The sequence below is a fragment of the Phaseolus vulgaris genome, chromosome 7 (assembly GCF_051622355.1).
Source record: "Phaseolus vulgaris cultivar YP4 chromosome 7, ASM5162235v1, whole genome shotgun sequence".
NCBI classification, from domain to species: domain Eukaryota; kingdom Viridiplantae; phylum Streptophyta; class Magnoliopsida; order Fabales; family Fabaceae; genus Phaseolus; species Phaseolus vulgaris.
Window position 1 is genome coordinate 12,606,531 of NC_143504.1, and position 14,466 is coordinate 12,620,996.

The window sequence follows — 14,466 nt, forward strand, 5'->3', positions numbered from 1 at the left end:
GGTCTTGACCTCTCGGTCTCTCGGTCACTCGTCTCTCGGCCAAATCTCTAAAGGTCTTTGGCCTCGCCCAGTACCGGTACACTTGCCCCCCAAGCTCGAGGGCAGATATGCTTAGATGTGTACGATGAGTTTGTGATGATGGATGTCCGTCGGTCCTTTTTGATCGTGTAGCCGTTTCGTTTCTCGAGGTGTGACTTGACTTAGGCGGCGTGACATGACCTCAGATGGCGCGATGTGATGTGCATTGATGAGGGGGTTTTTTGGGCGGGGGAAGTTGTGGACCGTTGGATCTAAGGGATCTAACGGTTGAGATTGGTTCGTCGTTTCGAATTCCGAGGCCCATGGGCCCTATAAGTAGGGGTCCACCACAGCGTCACACCTTTGTGTTTTCTATCTGAGTGAATTGACAGCCGAGTGATCTCTCACCCTTAGCTATGATAGCCGAGAGAACTGTCGCCCACATTTCCTTTCCCAGAAAAAAAGGTTAGTTATGTCGATCCGGTCTCGGCCTACATCATCTTCATCCGGTCGAACGCCCTCTCCTTCCGCCCATCTTACGTCTCCTCTTGGTCGCCCGATTTCTCCTATCGGACAATCTTCCTCCTCCTCCTCGTCTTCTTCTTCTTCTTCTTCTTTTTCTTCTACCGCCGACTCCCGGTCGGTTGGGTTGGCCGAAGGGCCGTCCCAAGTAGAAGTTGTAAGGGAGGATGATCCGTCGGTAGCGTGTGACCGGTCGGACTCTCCTCCCTCGGCCATTCCTCTAATGGATTTTAGCTGGGTGGATTCCAACGTGATTGAGAAGTCATCCAGCTATAGTACTGCGGAGTGTGTGGCCGAGTTCTTTGCTAAGAGCCCAGCCCTAAAGCCGGGCGGCCGCTCTGATTGTTTCGACATTGTGCCTTGTGGGCCAACCGAGAGAGTGTGCATAGGGCGACCGGGCGACGGTCCCCCTTTCTTTTACATGTATACTTGTTTCTTTTCTGACCTCCACGTGTCTTTGCCCTTTGACACGTTTACGATAGGCGTTCTCCGAGCGCTCAACGTGGCGCCCACCCATGTTCATCCGAACACCTGGGCGTCCCTTCAGGCCTGTTGTGTGACATAATGCGCCTTCACCCTTCTCCCTCTTGCTTTCTTTGTTATTATGCCTCTCATCCTGCTAAGAAGGTTTCGTGGCATTCGTTGGTTGGGCAGACGGGATGTGTTTTGTTCGACCTTTTTGTCGGCTCCTACAAAAGATTTAAGGAGCGTTTTGTTAAAGTCATCATCCGGCCAAAGGTGACAGCCATTTTCTTTAACGAGTCCGGTGGATCGAGGTTCCCTCTCTACTGGACTCGCAAGCCTTGCGGTTTCAAAGAATGGTCGAGGCCGACAGAGGGTGCCGATGAGCTGGAAATTCTTTCGCTCTTTGACGCCCTCCCGAGGAGGCTTCCCTGTCGGATGCTGATCGGGGCTTATGCTAAGCCTGGGCGTTGGGCGGCCGTTCGGGGTATGGGTTTATCTTTGCGTTCAGTCGGTCAGTCGGTCAGTCAGTTTTTATCGTTCGGTCTTTTTTAACTTGTGTTTTCTTTTGCAGAGACCATGGTGAACGAGCGACCTAATGTTGTTAGCGTGCTTGATAAGCACCGACAGAAAGCGGCCAAACGCAAGGGTCGCCGCAGCTTGGAGGTGATGCCTTCGGGCGATGAAGTGGCTGCCAAGTCTCGGGAGCAGGCCGGTCCTTCCCAAAAGTCCAAGAAACGGCTGAGGGAGGGCAGCAACATTGCCATTACTGTTCGGTCGCCCAGCTCGATGCCGACGCCCCCTCCGCCTCGCCGAGAAATGGTCGAGGTCGTGCAGCCTTCTCCCCGCCCCCGCCCGGGTTCATCTGATGTCGGGGGGAGATCTGGGTCATCCCCCTTCGATCTCTTAGGGCGCGGTCATCAGTTCACACGGAGGGTTCGTGTGGCGCTCCCCGATGAATCTCGGGAGTCGCTTCGGGAGGTCGCCCCCGCAGAGCTCATGAGGAGCGGCCTTGAGCTCGTGTGCCGCTCGGTGGTGCTCTTCCAACACGGTCTCCAAGCGCAAGACCGACACGTGGAGACCGTGTCGCAACTAGAGCATCAGCTCTCGGAGGCCGCCCAGTCCTTGGAGCAATCTTTGGCCGCCAATGTTGAATTATCAGCCAAGATTGCAAAGGAGTCGGCCGAGAGGGAGTTGGCTCAAAATGAAGTCGTCGAGGCGAGGCGGCAGCTTGAGGCCGAGAAGAAGAGGGCGGCTGCTGAGGTCGCCCAGTTGAAGAAGTGGGCCGACGGAAAGCTTGCCGAGTCGATTGCTGAGGTACTTGCCCTTCAGACTGCCAAGGCCAAAGTCGAAGCTGAACTCGACGAGAATTACGACGAGGCCGAGGAGTTATTGAAGCAGTGCTTTGAAAGAGCCGTGCGTCAAGCGCACGTGCTATATGGAGGGCTGCCGGCTGCTGGGGAGTTCGACCTTGACTGTGAAGTCTATCAGGGTCGGATCGTGCCGAGTGCCGAAGTGGCGGCCTTGACTGCTAGAGGGGCTGAACCGGCCGGGACCGAAGGAGGGGAGGCCGAGGTTCAGGGTAGGGAGGCTAAGGCCGAGGAGGGTGAGTGTATTGAGGTGCAGGACTAGGCTTATACCTTTGGCCGGGTTGTGGCTTTTTCCTTCTTTTGTTATCCTCCGAGGCTGGGGCGTGGCCTTCTTACCTAGTTTTGTGATGTATCGCCCAGTCTTTATGCTTGTTTAATATATCGTCCAACTTTCCTTTATGAGTTTTGCATAAAATTTTACAAGTTAAACAGTCGGCTATAACCGCAAACGTTAAAATTTGAACAAGTATAATATGAGCGATCGCCCATTAATTGCGAGTGTTAAAACTCGAGCAAGCAAGATATGGGCGATCGGCCATTAATTGCGAGTGTTAAAACTCGAGCAAGCAAGATATGGGCGATCGGCCATTAATTGCGAGTGTTAAAACTCGAGCAAGTAAAATGTGGGCGATCGGTTGGCCGGCACTTGCGATGTTAATCGAGCAAGTGGGCGATCGGTTGGCCGGCACTTGCAATGTTTGATCGAGCAAGTGGGCGATCGGTTGGCCAACACTTGCGATGTTTGATCGAGCAAGCGGGCAGCCGGTCGTTGCTTGTTTGGTGGAATATTTTCGAGAGGTGGTGGCAGATTATTTCCAATTACTTTGATAAAAACGCCTCGTTCAAACCTCCCTGGTTGGGTGAGGAAAGAGTGCGTGATTTTATTGATTTTAGCTGTAATAGAACTTGAGGTGCGTGGCATTCCACGTCCTCGGTACAATTTTTCCTGAAAGCCATTCTAGATGATAGGCTCCTCCTTGTGCGACTTCTCGGACTCGAAAAGGCCCCTCCCATTTGGATGAGAACTTCCCTTCATTTTTTCTTGCATCGCTGCGCATTCTCCAGACGAGATCGCCCTTCTGGAAACCTCTCGGCCGAACTTTGGTGTTGTACCGTCCGGACGCCCGGGCTTTGCAGGCAACCTCCCGGATCTTGCTTTTGTCACGGAGCTCACTTACTAGGTCGAGGTTGACCGCTAGGCTTTCCTCGTTTAGGGTGAGATCGAACATTTGTCGTCGTATGGTGGGCTCGGCCACCTCAACTGGGATCATGGCCTCGGTCCCGTACGTCAAGCTGTAGGGTGTTTCCTGTGTGGTAGTTTGGGGGGTGCACTTGTACGCCCAAAGTACCTCAATCAGTTCCTCGGTCCATCGGCCCTTTGCTTTGCCCAGTCGCTTCTTCAGCTCGTTGAGTATGACCTTGTTGGCGGCCTCGGCCTGCCCATTGGTTTGTGGGTGTTCCACCGAGGCCGTGATGGACTTGATGCCCAGGTCGTCATAGAAGGACTGTAGGCCTCGGTTGATGAACTGTCGGCCATTGTTAGTTATTATTGTGTGTGGGACGTCGAATCGGCAGACGATGCTCCTCCATACGAAGTTTTGCACATTTTTCGCCGAGATGGAGGCGAGGGGCTCAGCCTCGATCCATTTTGCGAAGTAGTCGGCTCCCACCAGGAGGAACTTGGTCTGCCCCTTCCCAGGGGAGAATGGACCGATGATGTCCATCCCCCACATGGCGAACGGCCACGGGGAGATGATGCTGTGCAGTTTTTCTGGTCTGGTGTGGAGGAGGGGGCCGAATTCTTGGCACTTGGCACATTTCTTTACGTATTCGGCACAGTCGCCCTGTATGGTCGGCCAGTAGTAGTTGGCTCTCAAGACCTTGGCGGCCATAGTTCTCGCCCCGGCGTGATTTCCGCAGACTCCTTCGTGGATCTCGGCCAGGATGTACTCGGCTCTTTTGCTGGTGATGCATTTTAGCAGGGGGGTCGAGTAGCCTCTCCGATACAAATCTTCGTTGATCATGGTGTACCGGGCGCATTGTTGCTTCATCGCCTTCTCTTGGTCGGCCGTGCACGTGCCGTCCGTCAGGTATTGGATGACGGGTGTCATCCAGTTGTCGGCCTCAGCCTCTTCTTCTTCTACAGCCAGACACTCGGCCTCGGCCTCCGTCACACTCGGGTGTCTCAGCCATATTTGTATGACTGACCTCTGATGGCTCTTCTTTTTGGTGACCAAGAGCTTGGAAAGGATGTCGGCCCTCTTGTTGTCCTCCCTCGGTATGTGTTGCAAGGGCGCTTTGCTGAAGCGGGCGATACTATTTTTGGCCGCGTGGTAGTACCGCTGCAGCAAAGGCTCTTTAACCTCGAAATCTCCATTGACTTGGGCGACCATCACCTGGGAGTCGCTTTTGCATGTGACCTCGCGCGCTCCCATGTCGTAGGCTAGGTTCAACCCGGCCAGCAGGGCCTCGTACTCGGCCTGATTGTTGGTCGCCCGAAATCCGAACTGGAGGGCTTGTTCCAAGAAGAGGTCGCCCGGCCCTTCCAGGACGACTCCCGCTCCACAGGCTGTTTTATTTTAGGAGCCGTCCACATAGAGAGTCCACCCGCCCGAGAGGGTGGGTAGCGGTGTCAGCTCAGCTGAGAAGTCGGCCAAGCATTGAGACTTAATGGCGCCCCTCGGCTCATAGCGTATGTCGAACTTGGAGAGTTCGACTGACCATCCTATCATCCTCCCTGCAAGGTCCGGTTTAGATAAAATTTTAAAAATAGGGTAGTCGGTTCTTACAGTTATGGAGTGATTTTGGAAGTAGGGGCGCATCCGCCTTGCCGTGAGGACGAGTGCGAGAGCCACCTTCTCAATCATCTGATATCGGGTTTCGGCCGAGTGGAGGGTTCGGCTGACAAAGTATACGGGTCGCTCCTCGCCCTCGGCTTCCTGAAATAAATATTGTTTGTATATTGATTTGTTGATTGCGTAAATTTAGTTTGTTTTATTTAATATTGAATGTATAAATTAATTTTATATTGTTTTGAGTGAAATTAGTTTTCCATTTGAATAAAAATTGTATTAAATCAACATGAACAATCTATTTTATCAATTTTTACATCATATTAGGCTAGATGATATTACAATAGTTTCTAGACTTCATTTTTAATTTTACTTTGCACTCGTGAATTTTATGTTTTAAAATTCTTGACACTTTACATTTGCAATATTTTTTTATATAATTTATTTCATTATATTGTTTTTCATTGAGCTAGATATTATTGATTTATGATTTCATATGATATTGTTGATTCTGAGAGGTAGTGCATTAAATGTTATACACACTGGTTGCTTACTTAAGACAAATAGAAAAAACAAATCTTTATAATTGGGATATGACAATAGTTTTGACTACAACCATCATCATATGTGGACCTACAATAACAATTCTTGTTAACAATCATCACCGTAGGTCCACATACAATGAAAAATTTGTATAAAAATTTTGTTGTATGTGCTTGATATGATGAAATATTATTTAGATTGGTGTCTAAATCTTGCCATATATGCTTATCATCACTGAAATAAGATTAAGACAGGACAAGGTTTTAGGAATAGTGTGAGTATGTTGCCACTAACAAAAGGTAGGTGCAAAAATGCACAATTCTATGCAAAAGATTATCTTGCAAGTATCCAGTTTTGACCGCTCATCACCAGAATGTATAGGACAAATGCTATGAGTAATATATGTTGCTTTGAATACATATCGCAACAATATACCTTGTCTTAGGTTCTTTGTAGTATCCAACATTCTGGTCTTTATTATTTTCCCTACAGATGGTTTATCCTTTTGTCTAATTGGCTCATATGTATTGTCTAATATAATATGTTTGGACAATTGAATGAATTGAGGCTTGTTAGTCTTTTGAAGGACATAGGTTGTATATGGTACTTTGGTTTGTAATTTTCTGTAAATAGTTTAGACCTCTTTTTGTAATGGGTTTAAGCACCCATTCTTTATTCCTATTTATATTATTATTTATTGATTTTTTAAAAATGCCATGGACTTTTTAGGACCTTCTTACTTTTGTCTTGAATTTGACGGATCGAGTTAATTGAGTTGGAGTTTGAGTTTAGAATTTCTCCAATAAATAATTGAGTTTGGGATTGGGGATGGGTGGTGCAATCCCACATTCTCTCATAACACCTTCTATTTTTTATTTCTTTAAGATGATTAATTAAATTCATAAAAATATTGATTCAATGTTTAATCTCACCTGAGAGGGTTATTTTCAAATTTGAAAGAATTGTAAAACAAGAATGTCTACAAACACAATCAAATTTGCAGAATGTCTACATCTAGTTAATCTAGACAACCTGAGTTGTATTTTTCACTAAAATCTTGAAATGTCTAATTATAAAAAAACACTTGTGTAACTAGACCCAAGAGAAAACAACCTTCTTGAAACATCCTTCATGGATATTTTTAAAGACAATAAAGAACACTCAATTACCTACTATACACACCAAACACTGATGCACGAATTCACATATTCAAATTAACATCTAATATGTGAATTTATATAAAAAAAAATCAATATTCTTTCTCCCAACAATGCTCTCTAGATTCAAAGTGAATGAAAATTGTGAATAGAAAAAAAGAGAGAACCTTCTTTTTGATGAAATTTTGAAAAAAAAAAGGAACAAAATAATTTATTATTATTTAAAGATAACTAATTAATTTGTTAGTTCATCAATCCATAAAACACTTCAAAACAATTATAATTGATTATTTATTCGTTTATCAATCCAAAAAAATACTTTAAAACATTATAACTTGACTTAATGAAATGTTGTATTTTTAGAAAAACCTAAGATAATATTATATTTCAAGTTATCGTTTATTTCAGGAGTTTGTTCTTTTAGGTGGGATCTCAGGTCCAGTTAAGTGACTTGGCTTAAGTTTTTTTTTATACAAGTTGAATCATCCTTAAAGTGGTTCATATTTATTGATTTTTTATTGTCGATAAAAATAATAATAAAATATATAATTATGTTGATACATATCTTAATCTTCAACAAGAATATTTCTGTATTTTGGATACCAATATATAGTATTATTTTTATTTACAAATTAATTAAGTAAAAAATATTATTTCAAATAATCAGTGCAGTGCAAGATGCCTCATTAATAGAAGAACAGTACTAGTTATTACATAGGTTGGGAATGAATCATCTTTCTAACAATTATGGTGGATTCGGTCTTTGGCTTCGATTTTCAGTCACAGTTTAAGGTGGGTTACCTTTAAGTTAAAATTCAGAATGAGTAATGAAAGTATTAATTATTGTAATGAATGTGTATAATTTATCTAGAGTGAAGTGTATATCTATAGTATTATAATGGATCTCTGATTCTGCATCTGAATTAGGTTTAGTGATTCCATTAATCTTAACTTTTAAAATAACATTCCATACTAAAATTATACTAATTATATTTTGTTGGAGAATTTCTTTCATTAACAATAAAATAAATAAACATAAAATATTTAAGATGTTCTGATCCTTATAGATTAGAGTACAAAATTTTCCTTATAATCAAATTATTACTTGACCAAAAATGAACCTATAAAGAAGAGTTGATAACGTATGGACTTTTCCATAGATACATTAAATCAAGTGTTCATAGTTATGAAGCTAGTCATTGTATTTGGGAATGCTTCTTAAATTTGAAAATTATTTTGACTGTGTTGACCAAAGAATCTTCAGGAAGTCAATTCATATTCGACCTTAAACAGACGCGTATGGTTCTAAATACGGATTCGTGGAAACGAGGAACAACACAGATTTCACGAAAATCAATAAATTAAAAACTAATAAAAAGTAAAAAACAATATTGATCTGCGTGCTCCTTCTTTACCAGCAACGAAGATTTTCAGGAGAAAGCTTAATTTTTATTATATCTTATGTTTTATTATATATACTTATGATTACTACTATATTATATATATTATATTTTTATATTATTAATTCATTAATATTTATAATATAATAAATATAATTAATCAAATGATAATAATATATAAAATAATTAAAAATTATATAAATAATAAAAATAATTATATCTAACATAAAATTTATATTTATTTTTTATTCTATTTATTATAATTCAAACAGCCTTCTTCTTTTTATACTTTTTCAAATTTACTTTTTCAAATTTACTTTTTCAAATCTCTTCCTTAATCCCTTCCTTAATCCGATAAACAATTACATAACAAACGTCTTTATTGATATGTATGTTATGTATGTTATTTTATTATGTGTGTTATTTTATAAAGTATAATCTGATTAATTAAATGCACGAAGTTATAAAAGATAAAATGAAAAAAAAATTGAATAAGAAGAAGTATTGATTAATTTTTGTTATACATAATGAGCTATGAAGCTCACTTCTCTTAAATGACGTGTCGGTGTCGGATACTAATATCGGGTCATGATACTCGTATGATACTTGTAGGACACGTATTTGTGAAGTGTCCAATTCAAAAAGTATTTGTTAGATTTCTGACAATTTTAACACAATTTTAAAAAAGAAAAATACATTAATTTTTTAAAAACTTAAATTTATTATATAAATTTTTATTATAATTATAAAAATAAGAAAAAATTCTTTTTAAATCAAACATGAAAAATATTTTTCTGCTCTAAAAAATAATTTAAAACATACTTATACACATAAATTTTTATTGTTAATTTATATAATTTATAATTATATAATATATAGATCTGTATTTTTATTTTAGATATTATATGTATCTTTGTATTCGTATTTATGCTGTATAAGTGTTTGTATAGATAAATAATGAGTAATTGATTGAGATTCGAAAAAGAAAAGAGAAATAAAGTAAAAAGAGTGAGTAGTGACGGAATCACTGTGAGAACTGATTGCTTGGTTCAGACGTTGGTGGGAGCAGTTATTGCAGTGAATGTGTATGTAGGCCACGTTCTCTTTTTCCCTGCTGCCATGCACATTGACGTAGCCCAGATATATAACAAAACACACACACCAACATCTCACTCCTAATCTTTCTCACCTCACATCATCACAAACCTAAATTCTAGTTCTTTTTCTTTCTTTCTAATCTTCACTTCTTTTTTATTTTTATCCTTTCAAACTTTTTAAACTTTAGTTTTAATATAAATCTTAATTGTATATGTAGTTTATATCATTAATTATGAATCTCTAATAATCAAATTTATGAAAAATTTAATTTACTATTTTAAACATTACTAACTAATTAATTTAAATTTTAAAATTAGTAATTAAAATTTTGACAGTTAATTAAATATATTAATTTAAAACCTAATTTATAAATTTTATTAATAATAGAAACAATTTTAAATATAAATATATTTTTAATTTTAAAATAATATATAATTTAATTAGTATAATATTTAATTATTATTTTTTAAATTAATTTTTATTTAGTAATTGTGTAGTGAAGCAGCTATGAGCGTTCTAAATTTGCACTAGTGTTAATAAAATATTATATATATTTATTTATTGTGTTTAATATTAAATTTGTAATTATTTCTTATTTTAATATATTCTAAAATTATTTATTATATTGTTATAATATAAAAAGATACTCGTAATCCATTATATTACATTTTCACCTACAAGCCACAAGTAACATTTTTTGGTCTGAATCTCTCCAATTCAAAAGTTTAGAAAAAAAAGTTATAGAACAACCACATTTCTTCTCCAATTTATAGATAAAAAAAACATGGTCATTTACCAATTCTACACCTCTTTAATTTTATGATATGAAGTCTTAACTTTCTTATCCTATATCAAAATGAGAACATTACACATGTCTCCATCTACATAAACAAGAAAACAGTATATATAAAAACAGAGGTTTAGAGTTTTGGATTTCATCTGATTCAATAAACTTTTTGACTAAACAAAAATATTGAAATTAAATACTCCACTAAAAAGGGTTTCAAATAGATAGACAAGCATGTTGATTTTATATCACTATGGTAACATAAAAGTAACTTTGTCTACTTCTTTGATGAATCCACTTGTAATTCCTAATTTTTATTTTTAGTTCAGCTTTTCAAATAGGAGAAGTTTGAAATGACAGGTGAAAGAGAGATAGAGAAAGTGTTGTTATTGTTGGTGAGAAGAAAATTAGAAGAATAAAAGCTTGTTTATAGATGTGTGATAGGTCTACAACACATAAGTAATTGACCACAAGACTTGTGCTCCTAATATTTATTAATTTAGTTCAAAGCAAATATTTTATGAAGATTATTCAAATTAATTCATAAAAGTTAAAAAAAAAATGTCTATTGAATTGTTTTCATGCAAAAAAACCACTTAAAGAAAAAAAATATTTTTTTAAGTCAATCTAGCGTATTTCGATCACTTTATATAAATTATATTTAATTATTAAAAAATAGTTTTTTTCTTTTTAACTACTTCAATTAATTTTTTAACACGGTTTGTGAGGCATTGGGGCATTTTAAATTTGTTTTTCGATCCAAACAAATAGAACATTATTAAGAAACTCATAATTATGAGTTGAGTTAAATTTCAGAAAGATTGAATTTCTTATTTAGTTATTTAAAAAATATATAGAATAAATAAATAAACAAACACTAAGAAGACTTGAATTGGTGAGATTCAGACACATTCAATCTTTTATCAAATCTTAATATTCACTCGGTCGGTCTAGTGGAGGATTAGGCACCTAGCTTCGAACTTTATTGTTCTCGTTACACAACAAATCTTAATATATTTTTGTAAAAAAATATTATTTAAAATAAAATACAGAGAACTACATCACAAAGAACTAGAAATCTGAATTTATTTGATGTTAAAGTTATCTCCATCAATAATAATAATACTAATAATAAATTGAGTGTAATTATTTTGATAGTTATAACGAAAAAATTATAGAGACGTAGGGTGATTACTATGGATTGTGTGGTTGTGATGAGAAAGTTATGTTAAAGTTGATGGCATGCATGATTAAAAGGTGGAGAAATTGAGAAAGAGAAAGTGAAAAAATGTGTTGGTTTGTGTTTGATGATGAGAAAGAAGTGTTTGTCCCTGCCCGAATAGGAAATGTGATTAGAGTAGGCCAGCTAGTCAACATGCTTTGATCATAACAATTGTACGGACACTTGTAGAACTGTGGGACCATCATGTCCAATCGACGGCTCTCATCGGATTCACTCTCTCAGATCACCAAACAACAACCATCGCTTCTCCTCTCTTTCCATTTTCATCATTCATCAACCATGCATTATTAACCAAAACGTAGATATTATAAGATATACAAATATTTTATAATATATAAATCATTATTTTAATACTCATAAATATATATTAAAAATTCTATATTCACTATTTTGGTTTAAAAATAAATATATTTTATAGTATATAAGTGAGTTTTACTTTATGGATTGATTTTATAAGATTAAATTAGATTTATTATTATGTACTTTCTATTTATAAGATCCAATTTATTTGAAGAGAATATAGTTTAATTACATCGACTACAAAAGCAAGTGGCTAAAATTAGGTAAGCATACGATAATGATATTGATGTAAACCAAAAAGTTCAAATATATGAAAGAGAGAGAGTGAGAGAGAATCTGAAGATATTGTTATAATGAAACATGATGAAGGGGGAAAAAGTTCATGAAATACTGTGTGCTAACATTGGGATGGGGAAGAGAAGCATGTTAAACAAAATAATTTTATCATTTTATGAAAGTTTCTTCCTCTTATCACTTTTCTATTTTATTTTATGTGTATATACTGATGAGCTATTCAGGATTTAATTTTCAACTCATTCCCCACTAATCTTAGTAGTATGAGAAACTCTTTTATTATGAAATAAAATCAAATTCTATAGTATAAATCCTTTATTATAGTATAAGAACAAATAAATAGTAGAAAGCAAAGTATAATTCTAATTATTGATTAAAAATCAATAATTAAAAGTCCTATTGTTTAATATTATTTTATACAGTTAAATAGCATGTGATGACCGCATAGCGCAGTGGATTAGCGCGTTTGACTTCGGATCAAAAGGTCGTGGGTTCGACTCCCACTGTGGTCGCTTAATATTTTTGTGTTTTTTCCTGAACTACCATTATTTCTGTCTGCACCCCTATGGTAGTTGCGAACACCCCTCCCCATACCTCCTTCTTTGAAGTTTTTTCTTTTGTGTTGTAGAGCATTTGTGCACTCTTTTGCTTGAATCTATTGGAGAGCAATTGCCTTCTCCTAAGGATTATATGTTTTTTCATTCTAGATTATACAATTTAATATTAATTTAATTATACATTTTAAATTGTATAATCTAAAAAATTTATATTTTGGATTGTATGCATTTAAAAAAATTACATTTTAGATTATACAATCTATGAAATGTTTCTGGATCCAAAAATATATTTTGGACTATAAATTTATAATGCGTTAAAAAAATATATATATTATAAAGATATTTCTAAATCTAAAACTATCTTTCATATTATATCGTCTAGCATAGCATATATGAGGGTGCAAGAAGTAAAAGCCTAACTCACGTAGGTCAATTCATGTCCAATTAGGATAGCTCTCACAATGTTATGGTTTCCATTTTTGGGCCTTTCGTTTTGTAACCTGGTTTTTTTTTCTCACTCTACTTTGGTTTTTGTGTAATTATTCATCATCTATTTTAAATTAAATTCTGGAATTTATTTTTGGTAATATGAAAATATTTTGAATTTATTTAATAAATTTCAGAAACAAAAATTTGTAAGCCTTTAAAATTCATCGTTTTAGGATTTTGGTTTGTTAAAGTGTTGAAATTTCATTTTTACTCGAAACTAAAGTATGAATTATAAAAGTGAAGTTACGTATTTGTTAAATGTTGATTATGGAAATATGACCATCATGACCTGATCATTATCCATTGCAATAGCTAGTCTCAAATGAGGATTGGAATACAATATTTTTTCATATAAGTGAGTCAAATACAAAAAATTTAATGTTACAAGACTCCCAAATTAACATGATTATTGAATAAAAAAATTAAAAAAAAAATCTATTGAATTTAATAATTATGAAGTATTAATATAACGTCGAACTTTCAATGAATTGAAAATATCATTACCGTTGCTTTAAGAACAATTATAATAAAAATACACCTTTGTTTATGTATAGCATATTATGACTTAAAAACAATAAAGTATAATAAATGTTAGGATTAAAAAATCGAGTAGACCTTTTATTTTTTTATCTTCTTTATTTTTTATGAATTTTAATATACAAGAAATAATTTTAACAAAATAAAATAATTAATTATTAACATTTAATATAAATAGTTTAACTCTAATATGTTAGAAAATTTGTTTATAATAAAATAAAATTTTTTAAAGACTAATTAGGATGATGTTAAAAATTTTAGGTGTCTATTTAAAATAATAATACAATTTAAAATTAATTACAATAAATCAAAGTTTAAGATATGTACTTGTAAATGAGTTAAACTTGAGAATGAATGAAAAAATTAAAATTTAGGGGGTGCATTTACTAAAAGGAAGTTTAAGGAAATTAAATATTTTTTTAAAAAAAAACTAAGGAAAAGCCGAATCGTTTGTTTTTTACTTTTTGCATGCAATGCAAATGATGAAAATTTATGGTAATGGTGCAATTCGGTTTCATTATTACATATATGGGTAAAAAAAAAAGTTTATTATTGTATATAGGTAAGTTGTGAGCATAGGAAACGAATTTATTAAGTGAGATATTTTAAATTTGCACGATTTTATATATACAAGAAATAAATTGTTAAAGAAAATAATGATTTTGATTATTATTATAAAGTTATGGTGTTCTCTACAAGTTTGTTAAGATCATATATTAATTAATTGAAGTTGTGGTCCTACCATCATTCAATTATACTAATAATAATAATTAATAAAAATTTAAAGATCACTTAATTTGACATATTGGGACATCTACCACCAAATTGCTTGCAAGTGTTTTTGTCACTCAAATAATTAAACCAATGAAATTTGTTAAATTCCAACCATTAAAAGAG

General features: G+C 35.6%; 1 non-coding gene across 1 annotated transcript; it reads left to right on the forward strand.

The window, feature by feature from the left end:
• The first annotated feature begins 12,424 nt into the window (after positions 1-12,424).
• Positions 12,425-12,498, forward strand: TRNAR-UCG (transfer RNA arginine (anticodon UCG)). The gene has a single exon. It is a non-coding gene; the product is annotated as a tRNA-Arg (tRNA).
• The last annotated feature ends 1,968 nt before the right edge of the window (positions 12,499-14,466 follow it).